This window comes from Macaca nemestrina, chromosome 5 (genome assembly GCF_043159975.1).
Source record: "Macaca nemestrina isolate mMacNem1 chromosome 5, mMacNem.hap1, whole genome shotgun sequence".
NCBI classification, from domain to species: Eukaryota; Metazoa; Chordata; class Mammalia; order Primates; family Cercopithecidae; genus Macaca; species Macaca nemestrina.
Genome location: NC_092129.1, coordinates 152,198,943 through 152,215,731, shown reverse-complemented (window position 1 = coordinate 152,215,731; position 16,789 = coordinate 152,198,943).

The following is a 16,789-nucleotide window of genomic DNA, read 5'->3' as shown; positions in this document are numbered from 1 at the left end:
GAGCTGAGATCACGCCACTGCACTCCTGCCTGGGTGATGAGTGAGACTCTGTCTCAAAAAAAAAAAAAAAAAAAAAAAGGCCTCCTACCAACAACTTTCCTCCCTTACAATCTAGTCGAGGATTACTCTTCAAACCTCTTAAGCTTGTACTCCTAGTAGTCTTTCCTCACTTGACACACAGTCTTCTGCACCCCACCCATATCAGTTTGTTCACCAAACACTCCCTGAAGAGTCCAGTCCTGCTGGAACAACTCATAGCAGGGTATCCTATTGCCCACCTAAAACAAAAAGCAACCTACGCTCACTGTCTGTATCTCCCTGTCTCAGGTAACATAGAGAAACAACGAAATCCTCTTAGAAACCTACTTCATTAGTCTGTTCTAGATTTCAGGAAAAAGTCACAAAACTAGTCATAAATCCCCAAGTCCCAATAAATTAACTGCTAAACATAACTTTTGGTGTCTTTAGTTACCAAGACAGTGGAAAAGGCACATAGAGATCAAAGGGAAGAAAAGAGAGACAAAAGACAGGCCCAATTGTTGGCCTTCACTCACTATGCAAAAACTCCCACCACCAGGTTAACCTGGGTGGAACCCAAAGGCTATTGCTGCATTTATTTATTTATTTAGAGACGGAGTCTTGCTCTGTCGCCCAGGCTGGAGTGCAGTGGCCCAATCTCAGCTCACTGCAAGCTCCACCTCCCGGGTGCACGCCATTCTCCTGCCTCAGCCTCCCGAGTAGCTGGGACTACAGGCGCCCGCCACCTCGCCCGGCTATTTTTTGGTATTTTTTAGTAGAGACGGAGTTTCACCGTGTTAGCCGGGATGGTCTCGATCTCCTGACCTCGTGATCTGCCCGTCTCGGCCTTCCTCTCAAAATGGAAGTTTGAACTGGCAGTAGCCAGGTCCAAGGAACTCTCTTTGTATTGTTTGTTTAGCCAGATATTCCCATATTATGGTCCAAAGTTTGTTCCAGGAGGTGTATGGAAATGTTGGCCCATTCTTCCTGAGACACAGGTTCTGCGTATTTTTAACTTTTGGTAGTCATGCTAAGCCAGCAAAGCTGAGTTGATTTTTATAAGCTAGTAGTATGGTTTATTATTTCTTTAGCAGATAAGGTCGTTTTACTAAGAGCGCCTAAAATGCAGTAAGCAAATAAGAAAAAAATGAAAACATCACATGTCACTGCGAGTTGTTTTCTTGAACAGAAGCTTATGCTGAGGCGACATTAATTGCCTAATGTTTTGGGTCTTGGCTGCTTTTGGACAGGAGCCTTAGCTCCTCCAGTGCTTCATAGGAATAGCTTGGAGTCTTTGTTTCAAGTTTCTGTGATGACTTAAAAGGAATCATTTTTTATTGTTGATAAACACACCAAAGGCCTACACCCCTAAGTTTTACTGCAGCAGAAGTTGGTCAGCTGCGTGGTAGAGTGAAAATCCTAGTTTGGACTTTGTTATTAACACCAATGACAGTGACGTGTTTCGTAGACAGAGACCCAGGGCAGAAAGTGAGAACTGACAGGCCAGCCTCTGTCTTTAAAAGGATATTGATATTTTTGCCTGTCATGTCCAGGGTCACCCGAAGCTCCATTGCTGTGACTGGGACTGATGGCCACATAGGAGCTGTTGTTTGCCTTTGGCCTCTTTAGTCTTTAGCCAGGGACAATAAGGAATTAGGAATCCCTCCTCCCTTCAGAGTTGGAGACAGTCCTTCTTCCATTGCCCTTCTTTGTCACATTGATGACAGGCTCCAGAGGGTTTGCAAGCCTGAAGGCCTTTGTTACTTATTTAGCTCCAGTGTCCATGCTTTTTATAAATGCAACAATAGGGCCGGGCGCGGTGGCTCACGCCTGTAATCCCAGCACTTTGAGAGGCTGAGGCGGGTGGATCATGAGGTGAGGAGATTGAGACAATCCTGGCCAACATGGTGAAATCCCATCTCTACTAAAAATACAAAAATTAGTGGACATGGTGGCATGTGCCTGTAGTCCCAGCTACTTGGGAGGCTGAGGCAGGAGAATCGCTTGAACCAGGGAGCCGGAGGTTGCAGTGAGCTGAGATCGCACCACTGTGCTCCAGCCTGGTGACAGAGTGAGACTCTGTCTCAAAAAAAAAAAAAAATTTGTTTGTATTTGTGGATCTTCAGCACATCTACAACTCCCTCCACAATGAAGGGACGATGTCCCATCGTTTACATTTCCCCTTATCTACCTTTTGCATTGGCTAACACATCTCTCCCTTTCCCCATGTACCAACATCACAAGAGCCACCTCTGAGCAGGATTCCTTGTTCCCTTGGGGTTAGTGCTATCCTTTCTATTGGGACTAGCAGAGCCAGCCACAGGGACAGAGCCTTGGGAATCCAGCATAAACTGTCTCAGGAGACCACAGTGGCCCTCTGACAAACAGCAGAGAGCCTCACCAGACTTCAGCAACAGCTGGACTTCCTGGCAGTCCTACAAAACCGAAGAGCCTTAGACCTTCTCACAGCCGGACAGTGAGGAACATGTTTGTATCGAAAAGAAGAATGTTATTTTTGCATTAATCAAATTACGAATACATATTTAATAGCATTTTCTTGGAACAAGAAAATCATTACCCAGGCAGACAAAATTGAATATTTAGGAGCATCCATGGGAACTTGGAAGCAATGGCTGTTCCCTTTAACAGCCATTATATAACAGCCCAATAACCAAATTGCTCCCTTTAACAATGCCAGTCATTACCATATGTTTAGCTCCAACTTTTGGTGCAAATTTGTTTAAAGTGCTGATTTCCCAGTCTGGCCAACACGTCAAAACCCTGTCTCTATTTAAAATACAAAAAATTAGCCGGGTGTGGTGACAGGCATCTGTAATCCCAGCTACTTGGGAGGCTGAGGCAGGAGAATTGCTTGAACCTGGGAGGCGGAAGTTGCAGTGAGCTGAGAGCTGAGATCGTGCCATTGCACTCCAGCCTGGGCGTCAGAGCCGCACTGTCTCAAAAAAAAAAAAAAAAAACAACATGCTGATTTCTTGCTCTGTCACCTATAGCAAATCCTGGTTCATGTGACGGTTTTGCAAGTCTTCCAACCTTTGGCTGCTAATGAGCTATCTCACATCTTGCCCACCAGTCCCCTGAAAGACATGGCTTACACACTGTTAGATTAGGCAGGAAAAGACTTCAGGGCCCAGGTTAGGCAAGGAACAATGCCGCACTCAGCAGGAAGCAGCTCTGGAAGAAATGACCTAGCCTCTCATCCTCCCATGTGACTGTGGGTCCTAAGATCTTTTAGGGAGGAATTGAGGCAGGATAGGGAGTCAAGGAAGTAACTATGTCCTTGGGATGCAGCAACAGTGATAACCATACAGGCAACACAATAAGCTCCAGCATTCACATTGTAGACCAGCTCATTCAAGCAAAGCTATCTCCAGTAGGGAATTTACCCTGTAGAGAGCATGCGCATTTTGATTTTACCTGTCATCAGACTGACCCTTTGCTCATTACAATAGTAAGAAACACACCCCTGGGTAGAGATTTAAGATGCTCATGAGACATGAGATGCATGAACAAGCGTGTATAGCTACTACACATGTGCATCCAGAGGACCACCCACCCAGAGGACCATGCAGAACATGCTTACTAATAACACCTCTTCCCACCTCTTTATGAATAATTATGTAAGAACCCCATAAAGGGAGTTTCTGCAGCAATTATCAACGCTGTCTCATCCTTAGGAGCAGCCCACCCTGAATCCTCTCTCTCAGGGTATACTGTCTACTCTGCACTTAACTTTCAAAATATCATTTTTCCTTTGCAATAAATTGCTCTGTACTGCATCTCCTTTGCTGTGTGTCTCTTGTTTACATCTTTTAAATGAAGAAGACAAAGACAGAGGTATCACAGGTGTCATCAACAGAACCTCTCTGTCCTCCTTAGGAAAGTGAAATGAGCACCCAACCCCCAGATTTTGGTTATGATACATCATTCTGCAATAAAAGGAACCAGGACTCCTTAGAAAAATAGCTGGTTCTAGGATTGAAATAGGAAAAATACAAGATGAGCCCAGAACATCTTGAAATGTTACCAAAGAGCTGGGCAGGGTGGCTCACGCCTATAATCCCAGCACTTTGGGAAGCTGAGGCAGGCGAATCACAAGGTCAGGAGTTTGAGACCAGCCTGGCCAACATGGTGAAACCCCATCTCTACTAAAAATACAAAAAATTAGCCGAGCATAGTGGTGGGTGCCTGTAATCTCAGCTACTTGGGAGGCTGAGGCAGGAGAATAGCTTGAACCTGGGATGCGGAGGTTGTAGTAAGCAGAGATCACTCCAGTGCACACCAACCTGGGCAACAGAGCAAGACTCCATCTCAAAAAAAAAAAAAAAAAGAAAAGAAAAGAAAAGAAAAAAAGAAATGCTGGAAAAGAAGAAGCCTCCACCCATTCCACAACCCACACCACCAAAAAATGAGGGCAGGTCAGAGGGACACAGGAGTCAACCTGAAAGAGCTCCCTATGGACAAAGCTGCAATAATTTGAGCAACAAAGTAACAATAGTATTGGATTATAACCCAAAATATAAAATAAATATCCATTCCATACTAAAATTCATAAAGGATTGAGTAAATAAATAAATAGGGAAGAAGGGACAAATCTTCCTTACAGAAGAATTCCAAAAAATATATTAAGAGAAACCCCCTTCCAGGGGGTGGAGCTTTATTTCTCTCAGCTTGATGTGGGTTGGACTTGCCATCTTACTTCCAAAGACTTGCGTATGAAAAGGGAAAAATAGTAACCTTACAGTAGAGAAATGTGGCAGATGCCACCTTAACTAAGCAGTCAACGTCGTGTTAACATCTTGCCCCCCAGAAATGATGTGATGAAGACACTCGCCACTATGGTATTCTTCCCTTAAACCTATAACCCCAATCTAATCATGAGGAAGCATCAGACAAACCCAAAGGGAGGGACATTCTGCAAATTATCTGTCCAGTATTCTTCAAAACCTTCAAGATCATGAAAATAGGTAAAGACTGAGAAACTCACAGATCAGAAGAGACTAAGGAGGCCTAAAAACTAAATGTATTATTGTGCCTTGGATTGGATCCTTGAACAGAAAAAGGACATTAGTGGAAAAACTGGCAAAATTCAAATAAAGTCCATGGTTTAAATAATAGTATTATACCAATGTTAAGTTCTTAGTTTGTTAGTCTTGACATGGTTTTGTTAGATGTTAACTTTTTTTTTTTTTTTTTTTTTTTGAGACGTAGTTTTTTGCTCTTGTTGCCCAGGCTAGAGTGCAACGGTGCGATCTCGGTTCACCGTAACCTCTGTCTCCCGGGTTCAAGCGATTCTCCTGCCTCAACCTCCCAAGTAGCTAGGATTACAGGCATGCGTCACCACCCTGGCTGATTTTGTGTTTTTAGTAGAGACAGGGTTTCTCCATGTTGGTCAGGCTGGTCTTGAACTCCCAACCTCAGGTGATCCACCCACCTCGGCCTCCCAAAGTGCTGGGATTATAGGCATGAGCCACTGCTCCTGGCCTAGATGTTAACATTAAGAGAAGCTGGGGTATTTGAAAACTCTATGTTCTAACTTTGTAACTTTTCTCTAAATCTCATATTAATCTGAGATTAATTGATTTAAAAAGTAAGATGAAATATACATATTTAAGATAAATAGAATCAGTAAATTAATAACATTTCAAAACAGAAAGCATTGGCCTATATGGTTTCACTAATGAATTCTACCAAACATTTAAGGAAAAACATACCAATTTTCCAAAAGATAGGCACAGAGGAAATATTTTCTTTTTTCTTTTTTTTTTTGAGACAGAGTCTCGCTCTGTCACCCAGGCTGGAGTGCAGTGGTGTGATCTCAGCTCACTGCAACTTCCACCTCCTGGGTTCAAGGGATTCTCCTGCCTTAGCCTCCCGAGTAGCTGGGACTACAGGCATGTGCCACCACGCCTGGCTATTTTTTTTTTGTATTTTTAGTAGAGACGGGGTTTCACCATGTTAGCCAGGATGGTCTTGATCTCCTGACCTTGTGATCTGCCTGCCTTGGCTTCCCAAAGTGCTGGGATTACAGCTGCAAGCCACCACGCCCAACCTGTATTTTCTAACTCATTTCATGAAGTCAGCATTACCCTAATTCCCAAAGACTTTACATGAAAAGAAAACCACAGACCCATATCTTTCAAGAACATGAAAAATTCTCAACAACATATGAATAAACAAGATTCACAATATATAAAAGCAACTATACATCCTAGGTATACAAAGTTGGGTCAGCATTTGAAACTCAGTTGATGTCATCCATTACATCAACAGGCTAGAAAAGAAAAATCACATCATCACATCAATAGATGCAGAGACTAAGGTCAGGACGAGACAGTGATGACTTTCTCATCACTGCTTTCCAACATCATACTGGAAGTCCTAGCTAATGCAATAAGACAAGAAAATAAAATAAAAGGCATACATAATGGGAAAGAAGAAATAAAACTGTCTTTGTTCACAGATGACATAATTTTCTATGTAGAAAATAAAAAGAAATTCACAAAAAATCTCCTGGAACTAACAAGCAATTATAGTAAGATTGCAGGATAGAAAATTAATATGTAAGCTGGGTGTGGTGGTGCACACCTGTAATCCCAGTGCTTTGGGAGGCTGAGACGGGTGGATCACCCGAGGTCGAGAGTTTGAGACCAGCCTGACCAACATGGAGAAAACCCGTCTCTACTAAAAATACAAAAAATTAGCTGGGCATGGTGGCACATGCCTGTAATCCCAGCTACTCGGGAGGCTGAGGAAGGAGAATTGCTTGAACCTGGGAGGCAGAGGTTGCAGTGAGCCAAGATCGCACCATTGCACTCCAGCCTGGGCAACAAGAGCGAAACTCTGTCTCAAAAAAAAGAAAGAAAGAAAGAGAAACAAAACAAAAGAAAATTAATATGTAAAAGTCAGTCACTGTCCTATGCACCAGCCAGCAATAAATACATAGAATTTGAAATTTAAAACACAATACAATGTACATTAGCACCCCTCAAAAGTGAAATATTTGGGTACAAATTTAACCAGTTTTGTGCAAAATCTATATGAACAAAATAGTAAAACTTTGATGAAAGAAATCAAAGAAGAACTAAATAAATGGAGAGGTAGGCCAGGTGCGGTGGCTCATGCCTGTAATCCCAGCACTTTGGGAGGCCGAGGTGGGTCGATCACTTGAGGTCAGGAGTTTGAGACCAGCCTGGCCAACATGGCGAAACTCTGTCTCTACTAAAAATACAACACTTATCTAGGCTTGGTGGTATGTGCCTGTAATCCCAGCTACTCAGGAGGCTGAGGCAGGACAATCACTTGAACCCAGGAGACGGGGGTTGCAGTGATCTGAGATCACGCCACTACACTCCAGCCTGGGTGACAGAGGGAGACTCTGTCTAAAATAAAATAAAATAGATAAATAAACACATACATACATAAATGGAGAGATATGCTAGATTCAAGAGCAGGAAGAGCCAATATTGTTAGTATGTCAGTTCTTCCCAACCCTATCTATAGAATCAGTGCAATCCTAGTCAAAACCCCAGAACGCTGTTTTGTGTATACTCACAAGCTGATTTAAAAATTTATATGGAGAGGCAGGGTGCGGTGGCTCAGGCCTGTAATCCCAGCACTTTGGGAGGCTGAGGCGGGTGGATCACCTGAGGTCAGGAGTTCAACACCAGCCTGGCCAACATGGTGAAACCCCATCTCTACTAAAAATACAAAAATTAGCTGGGTGTGGTGGTGGGCACCTGAAATCCCAGCTACTTGGGAGGCTGAGGCAGGAGAATTGCTTGAACCCAGGAGGTGGAGGTTGCAGTGAGCTGAGATCATGTCTTTGTACTCCAGCCTGGGCAACAGGAGTGAAACTCTGTCCCCCACAACCCCCCCCCCAAAAGAAAAGGTTTATATGGAGAGGCAAAAGGCTAGTCAGCACAATATAGAAGGAAAACAAAGTCGAAGTACTGCCACACCTGACTTCAAGACTTTCTATAAAGCTGCAGTAATCCAGACAGATAATTGGTATAGTCATTGTTGGAAGCAGTATGAAGGTTTCTCAAAAAATTAAAATATAAAACTACCATATGATCCAGCAATCCTACCACTGAATATATATTCAAAGAGAATAAAATCTGTGTGTCGAAGAGATATCTGCACTTCCACGTTCATTGCAGCATTATTCTTTCTTCTTTCTTTAGAGGTGGGGTGTCACTGCATTGCCCAGCTTGGTCTCAAAATCCTGGCCTTAAGTGATCTTCTTGCCTCAGCCTCCTGAGTAGCTGGATTACATGTGCGACCCACCACACCTGGCTGCAGTGTTATTCTCAAGAGCCAAGATATGGAATCAACCTAAGTATCCATCAATGGATTAGTGGATAAAGAAAATGTGGTATATATACACAATGGGATACTAGTCAGTCAACAACATGAATGAATCCAGAAGACATTACGTTAAGTGAAATAAGCCAGGCACAGAAAAACAAACATGATCTCACATATATGTGGAGTGCAAAAAAAGCCAAACTCATATACATGGAGAGTAAACCGGTAGTTATCAGAGGCTGGGAGGTGGGAAGAGTGGGGAGGGGTAAGCAAATGACACAAAATTTCTTTTCTTTTCTTTTTTTTTCTTTTTTAAGACAGAGTCTTGGCTGGGTGCAGTGGCTCACACTTGTAATCCTAGCACTTTGGGAGGCCGAGGCAGGCAAACTGCTTGAGCTCAGGAGTTTGAGACCAGCCTGGGTAACACAGTGAAACCTCATCTCTACTAAAATACAAAATAAATTAGCCAGGCATGGTGGCATGCGCCTGTAGTCCGAGTTACTTGGGAGGCTGAGGCAGGAGACTTGCTCAAACCCAGGAGGTGGAGGTTGCAGTGAGCTGAGATCATGCCACTGCACTCCAGCCTGGGAAATAGAGTGAGACTCTACAAAAAGATAGAGTCTCTCTTTGTCACCCAATCTGGAGTGCAGTAGCGTGATCTTGGCTCATTTGCAGTCTCTGCCTCTTGGGTTCAAGTGATTCTGGTGCCTCAACCTCCTGAGTAGTTGGGGCTATAGGCATGTGACACCACACCCAGCTACTTTTTGTATTTTTAGTTTCACCATGTTGACCAGTCTAGTCTTGAACTCCTGACCTCAAGTGATCCACCCACCTTGGCCTCCCAAAGTGCTGAGATTACAGGCATGAGCCACCACAACTGACCAACACAAAAGTTCAATTAGACAGGAAGAATAAGTTTAAGAGATCTATTGTACTTTATGGTGACTAAACTTAGTGACCACATATTGTATATATTTAAAATTGTAAGAGAAATTATTTGAAGCATTATTACCACAAAAAGTATGTGAGGTAATGTATATATTAATGACTTGCTTTAGCCATTTCACAATGTATACATATATGAAAACAAGATGCTGTACACCCAAATATAACTTTTATCTGTCAACCAAAATAATTCAATTTTGAAAAGACAGTGTGGTATTGGCAAAAGAATAGACAAATAGATCAATGAAACAGAATAGAGAGACAAGAAATAGACCCACGTAAATACAGACAAAGGAGCAAAGACAATACAATGGAGAAAAGACAGTCTTTTCCATAAATGGCACTGGAAAAACTGGACATCCGCATGCAGGAAAAGTGAAATGAAAAGAGCTCTCTCGAAAGGTTGTTGTGAAGGTCATCTGTGACAGGAACAAAAAGTGCCCAGCAGGGTCTCTGACAGTTAGCAAACTCCCATATTACTCTAATGGCTGGACTGCAATATCCCTTAGCCCCATCTCCATAAAACTTTTCTATGAAGGCTACAATGATTCCTGTCAGTCATGCAGTCCTACTAACCTGCTGGGTAGGATACAATATCGAAGGGGCCAGTGTACTGCCCTCAGGGGGCTCTGTGGCCTCTTGACCTTGTGGATGATGCTGACCATATGTTCTGCTTGTCCCTGGCTGAAGACAGGCCCCTCCTGTAGAGGTCAGGCATGAATGCACATCTGAGTAAGACTCTATTATGACTCAAGAATAACAAACATAAATAAATAAACATGATAACATAAAACTAGGTTTCATTTTCTGCTGCTATAATGGAATACCACAAATGGGCAATTTATTAAAAAAGGTATTTCTTATATTTCTGGAGGCTGGGAAGTCCAAGAGCATGGTATCAGCATCTCATGGTGGCCTTCCTGCAGCATCATCCCATGGTGAAAGGTAGTAGGGCAAAGAGGCCAAACATACTTTCTATCAGGAGCCCACTCCCACAATAATGACACTAATTTATTCAACCTAATCAACTCTTAAAGGTGTCCCCTTTTAGTACTATCAGAATAGCAATTAAATGTCAACATGAGTTTTGGTGGGTCACTCAAACTGTCAGAGGCATGTGAACCAGAGCAACTCAGTCTTGAATAGGAGCTGGGTAAAATAAGGCTGAACCCTATTGGGCTGCATTCCCAGATGGTTAAGGCATTCTAAGTCACAGGATGAGACAGAAGGTCAGCACAAGATACAAGTCATAAAGACCTTGCCGATAAAATGGGTTGCAGTAAAGAAGCTGGTCAAAACCCACCAAAACCAAGATGTTGATGAGAGTGACCTCTGGTCGTCCTCCTGCTACACTACCACCAGCACCATGACAGTTTACAAATGCTATGGCAACGACAGGAAGTTACCCTACATGGTCTAAAAAGGGGAGGCATAAATAACCCACCCCTTGTTTAGCATTTCATAAAGAAATAACCATAAAGATGGGCAACCAGCAGCCCTCAGGGCTTCTCTGTCGATGGAGTAGCCATTCTTTTGTTCTTTCACTTTCCTAATAAACTTGCTTCACTTTACTCTGTGGACTTGTCCTGAATTCTTTTTTGTGCAAGATCCAAGAGCCCTCTCTTGGGGTCTGAATCGAGACTCCTTTCCTGTAACAAAATCTTAGCATTAGGTAATCTGTGGTTTACGGTTTTTGTTTGTTTGTTTGTTTGTTTTTTGAGACAGAGTTTCTGCTCTTGTTGCCCAGGCTAGAGTACAATGGCACGATCTTGGCTCACTGCAACCTCTGCCTCCTGGGTTCAAGCAATTCTCCAACCTTAGCTTCCTGAGTAACTGGGATTACAGGCATGTGCCACCACAGCTGGCTAATTTTGTATTTTTGGTAGAGATGGGGTTTCACCATGTTGGTCAGGCTGGTCTTGAACTCCCTACCTCAGGCGATTCTCTCGCCTTGGCCTCCCAAAATGCTGGGATTACAGGTGTCAGCCACTGAGTCCAGCCTTGTTTATGTATATTTATCTTTATTCCTACATTTCCATGCTTATGAGATTCACAGCTCATCCAATAGACTTGAACTGACCCAATGCACAGCACTTTCTTAAGTTCTTACAGATGAACAAAGCCAAAATTCACAGATTCTATTTATTTATGGCTTAGGGCTACCTGTTGTAAATTATTGGGGGCCAGTCTATTTTGGAGTTCATAACCTAAAGCAGAAGCTCAGGTAGCTAATATGTTACTTTCATGAAGGACTGCTTTAAGTGTGTAATTTCAATTGTCTTGCAGAAGCCTCATTTGTTCTGTTAGATACAGTAAGTTCCCCTTCAAAGGTTCAGCTTCTTCAGCTTTCTTGTTCTTTGTTCTCTGTTCCTGAAATCCAACTTCCTTGTACTCTCTTGTTCCTAGTTACCCGCTCTGTAAACAACTTTTCCTGCCAGTCCCAATCTGTAACTTGCAGAGGGCCCTTCCTGACTTTGCCACACCCTGACACACCCTGACATGTCTTGCACAGTAAAGGACGGCCTCTCGCTTCTCACTGAAACAGCCCTTCCTGCCCTACTTACTCACACCCCTGCTCCATTTGAAATAGTCATTTGGAATCAGCTTAGATTGTGCGGTCCGACTCTAGTGAATGGGGACAGGACACAGTAGCAGGGGCTGATTGCATTAGGGATAAAACCCCCTTCCCTCCATTGTTCAGTGTGCTCTTGCAGCGGCCAGAAGTGCAAGCGGCACCCTTCTGCAGAGTAAATTTTCCTTGCTGAGAAATCCTTTTGTTTGAGTGCTCATCTTCTTTGTGACTCTGAGCTCTTGTTTCCAACAGTTCTTTTTTTTTTTTTTTTCCTAAATAGCTACTATCTTTATTTTTTATTTATTTATTTATTTTTTGAGATGGAGTCTTGTCCTGTCACCCAGGCTGGAGTGCAGTGGTGTGATCTTGGTTCATTGCAACCTCGGCTTCCTGGGTTCAAGTGATTCTCCTGCCTCAGTCTCCCAAGTAGCTGGGATTACAGGTATGCACCACCATGCCTGGCTAATTTTTTGTATCTTTAGTAGAGATGGGGTTTCACCATGTTGGTCAGGCTGGTCTCGAACTCTTGACTTTATGATCTGCCTGCCTTGGCCTCCCAAAGTGCTGGGATTACAGGTGTCAGCCACTGAGTCCAGCCTCGTTTATGTATATTTATCTTTATTCCTACATTTCCATGCTTATGAGATTCACAGCTCATCCAACAGACTTGAACTGACCCAATGCACAGCACTTTCTTAAGTTCTTACAGATGAACAAAGCCAAAATTCACAGATTCTATTTATTTATGGCTTAGGGCTACCTGTTGTAAATTATTGGGGGCCAGTCTATTTTGGAGTTCATAACCTAAAGCAGAAGCTCAGGTAGCTAATATGTTACTTTCATGAAGGACTGTTTTAAGTGTATCATTTCAATTGTTTTGCAGAAGCCTCATTTGTTCTGTTAGATACAGTAAGTTCCCCTTCAAAGGTTCAGCTTCTTCAGCTTCCTTGTTCTTTGTTCTCTATTCCTAAAACCCAACTTCCTTGTACTCTCTTGTTCCTAGTTACCCGCTCTGTAAACAACTTTTCCTGCCAGTCCCAATCTGTAACTTGCAGAGGGCCCTTCCTGACTTTGCCACACCCTGACACACCCTGACATGTCTTGCACAGTAAAGGACGGCCTCTCGCTTCTCACTGAAACAGCCCTTCCTGCCCTACTTACTCACACCCCTGCTCCATTTGAAATAGTCAATTGGAATCAGCTTAGATTGTGCGGTCCGACTCTAGTGAATGGGGACAGGACACAGTAGCAGGGGCTGATTGCATTAGGGATAAAACCCCCTTCCCTCCATTGTTCAGTGTGCTCTTGCAGCGGCCAGAAGTGCAAGCGGCACCCTTCTGCAGAGTAAATTTTCCTTGCTGAGAAATCCTTTTGTGTGAGTGCTCATCTTCTTTGTGACTCCGAGCTCTTGTTTCCAACAGTTCTTTTTTTTTTTTTCTAAATAGCTGCTATCTTTATTTTTTATTTATTTATTTATTTTTTGAGATGGAGTCTTGTCCTGTCACCCAGGCTGGAGTGCAGTGGTGTGATCTTGGTTCATTGCAACCTCGGCTTCCTGGGTTCAAGTGATTCTCCTGCCTCAGTCTCCCAAGTAGCTGGGATTACAGGTGTGCACCACCATGCCTGGCTAATTTTTTGTATCTTTAGTAGAGATGGGGTTTCACCACGTTGGTCAGGCTGGTCTCAAACTCTTGACTTTATGATCTGCCTGCCTTGGCCTCCCAAAGTGCTGGGATTACAGGCATGAGCCAATGCACTCGGCCTTTTTTTTGTTTGTGTTGTTTTTGAGACGGAGTTTCACTGTGTTGCGCAGGCTGGAGTGCAGTGGTGTGATCTTGGCTCACTGCAACCACCACCTCCTGGGTTCAAGTGATTCTCCTGCCTCATTCTCTCAAGTAGCTGGGATGACAGGTGCCTGCCACCATGCCTGACTAATTTTTGTATTTTTAGTAGAGACAGGGTTTTGCCATGTTGGCCAGGCCAGTGTCCTGACCTCAGGTGATTCACCTGCTTTGGCCTCCCAAAGTGCTGGGATTACAGGTGTAGCAGGATGAGCTGCAGATAAAACTCCTCAGACACCTGGTTAAAGAAGGAAAGAGCTTTATTCAGCTGGGAGCTTTGGCAGACTTGCATCTCAAAAGCTGAGCTCCCTGAGAGAGAAATTCCTGCCCCTTTTAAGGGCTTACAACCCTAAGGGGGGTCCATGTGAAAGGGTCATGATTGATTGATTTAGCAAGCATGCGGATATGTAACTGGGGCTGCATGCATTGGTAATTAGGACAGAACAGTAAGTTTTACAATGCTTTCTTATACAATGTGTGGAATCTATAGATAATACAAGTAGTTAGGTCAGAGGTTGATTTTTAACTACCAGGCCTAGGGTGCAGCACCGGGCTGTTTGACTATTGATTTCATTTCTGCCTTTTCTTTAACTTCTACTTCCTCTTTTTTTTCTTGAGGCAGAAGACAATAAGAGAGGTGGTCTCTTTCCCTATTCCCCCCTTTGAGAATTTCACTTATTAGTAGGAGTTCTCACTTTCATCCTCACTACCTAGGTCCTCCTCCAAGACAGATCAAAGTGGTTTAGGTAATACACTGGTGCTGAAGCATTTTGGTGGACCACAATAGCAACAAAGTTTCTTAATATTTGAAGGAGCACAGGTAGCACGCAAGGGAGCAACAAGCAAGTTCTTTTTACTAGCAATATACTTACCACGAGGGTTTTAAATTTTTTTATAGCTGGAAACTATTTTTTAAATAAAGACCTAAGATTAAACCTGTGCTAAACCTGTACAGACACATGTGCTAACTTTGTCATGTCTTTAACTATATTTTCAACCACTTGTTCTTGATCATTTGTTTGCAGACAGCAATTGGTTAAGTTGAATTTTTCAGACTCTTTCTTCAGCTGCCAGCAAATAGTTTAAGGCCAGTTTATTTTGATAGATGGCATTTTTCACTTGGATTTCCTGCCAGGCTAAAACAGTTAAAGCTCTGCCAGTTTTATTATAATATTGCTGTCCTAAGCAGGTTAGTTCTTTTACCCTGTTTGTTAAAAACCTTTTTCTAGCGAGCAACACAGTATCTCTTAATAATAGAAGTTTTTAAGAGCCAGACACTTGAACTTGTGGGTGTCTGTTTGGGGAAAGAGTCAGTTAAAGTTATTTTGAGGCATTAATTTTTTTGCTTTTTAAGGCCATTGGTCTCCTATTTACTTATTCCACAAACATAATATGAGGAAATACCTAGGCTGCTGGCAATGTTGTCAGCCAGCTGAGCAAATAGGTTTTTGGCTAAACGAGGAGGCTTTGGTAACTTCTGGGATATATGCTTAAAGAATGACTTAAAGACTCGAAATTGCTGCTGGGCTGACTGCTTGGTTCAAGTCCTTTTTAGAATATACAAAGTTATTTTAGCTTTTTGGCCATAGCTTTGTAATGCCATGGAGTAACCTATAGTTTACATAAGTAGATCTGGCTTTAAGATAGTAAGATATATAGGACTGCAAGTGCTTGTTTTACAATTTGGTTTTGCTGGTACTTTGATAAGCAAGACTGACTTTGGCCTCGGTGATGATCGATCAGTGAACTGTGTTTTGTGCAGTTCCAGCAAGCTATTGCTAGGGCCTTGGAAGGATAAACAGGGGGTGCATACACAATTTTATACTGATAGTTTGTATAGTACTTGTAAGTCAAGAGATTGTGAGATAGGTTGGGTTTATGGATGTTAACTGACAAATATTAAAGCATATGTATATAACCCCCTCCACTGCGAAGAGAGGCTTGGGTTTGACTTATAAGACTTCTTCCCTTTGACTCAGTATGAATCTTAAACGAAGTCCTAGGTAAAGACTTAGGGTCATAGCATATAGAAAGCTGGCCATTTCCTGGGTCACAGATTGAATATGTGGTTTGATTATAAGTACAAGTTCCTAAGTGAGTCCCTGTACACTTACAATAAGTATAGTACAATAGGGTTTTAGTTATACTGTTTTTTGATCAAGTAGTATGTGTACAGTGGAGACACCCTTCTATAGGTGTTTTTTTCTAGCATGGTTAAGGGAGGCAAAAACAACAAAACAATGTACAGCATATTTATATCCAGCAAGGACAAAAGAGGTCCTGACCTGGGAAAGGAGGTTGAGCACAGTGACAGAACAATAGGAAAACAGTTAGTATACAGGAAAACCACTGGTCTTAAGATTTGTAACTACATTTACTTGCTTGACGAGTTCTCAAGCTTCATCTGTGCATAGACTAGTCAGCTTCTGGTGTGGGACTGGAGCAGGGCATGTTGTTTCCTCAAACTTCAGCCGTGCGTAGACTGGTCAGCCTCCAGAGTGACCAGAGCAGGGCTGTTGTCCTCAGCAGCAGCTTGGTCTTGTCTTAGAATCAGTTGGGTTGGATGATCTGGGTCCTGCTGGCTGGTTTACTTGTCCTGAGCTGCCAGTTTTAGCTGACTGTGGTGGATCCAAGATACAACACCTGGACTTTTAACAGCAGTGGGAGTGGACAAGATTACAATATAGGGCCCATCCTATATGGATCTTAGAGAAGTTAGATTCTACTTTTTAACCTAAGCAGAGTTACTAGATTTAAAGGGGTGTCAGGCTTACAGGCATTTTTTTCATGTGCCTAATTATGAACACTTTGTATGGCTATTCCTAAAGCCTGCATTTGCTTTCTTTTTTTGTTTTGTTTTTGTGTTTTTTTTGAGACTGAGTCTTGCTCTTGTTGCCAGGCTGGAGTGCAATGGTGCAATCTCAGCTCCCCACAACCTCCGCCTCCCAGGTTCAAGCAATTCTCCTGCCTCAGCCTCCCAAGTAGCTGGGATTACAGGCATACAGTACCATGCCCGGCAAATTTTGTATTTTTAGTAGAGACAGGGTTTCTCCATGTCGAGGCTGGTCTCGAACTCCTGACCTCA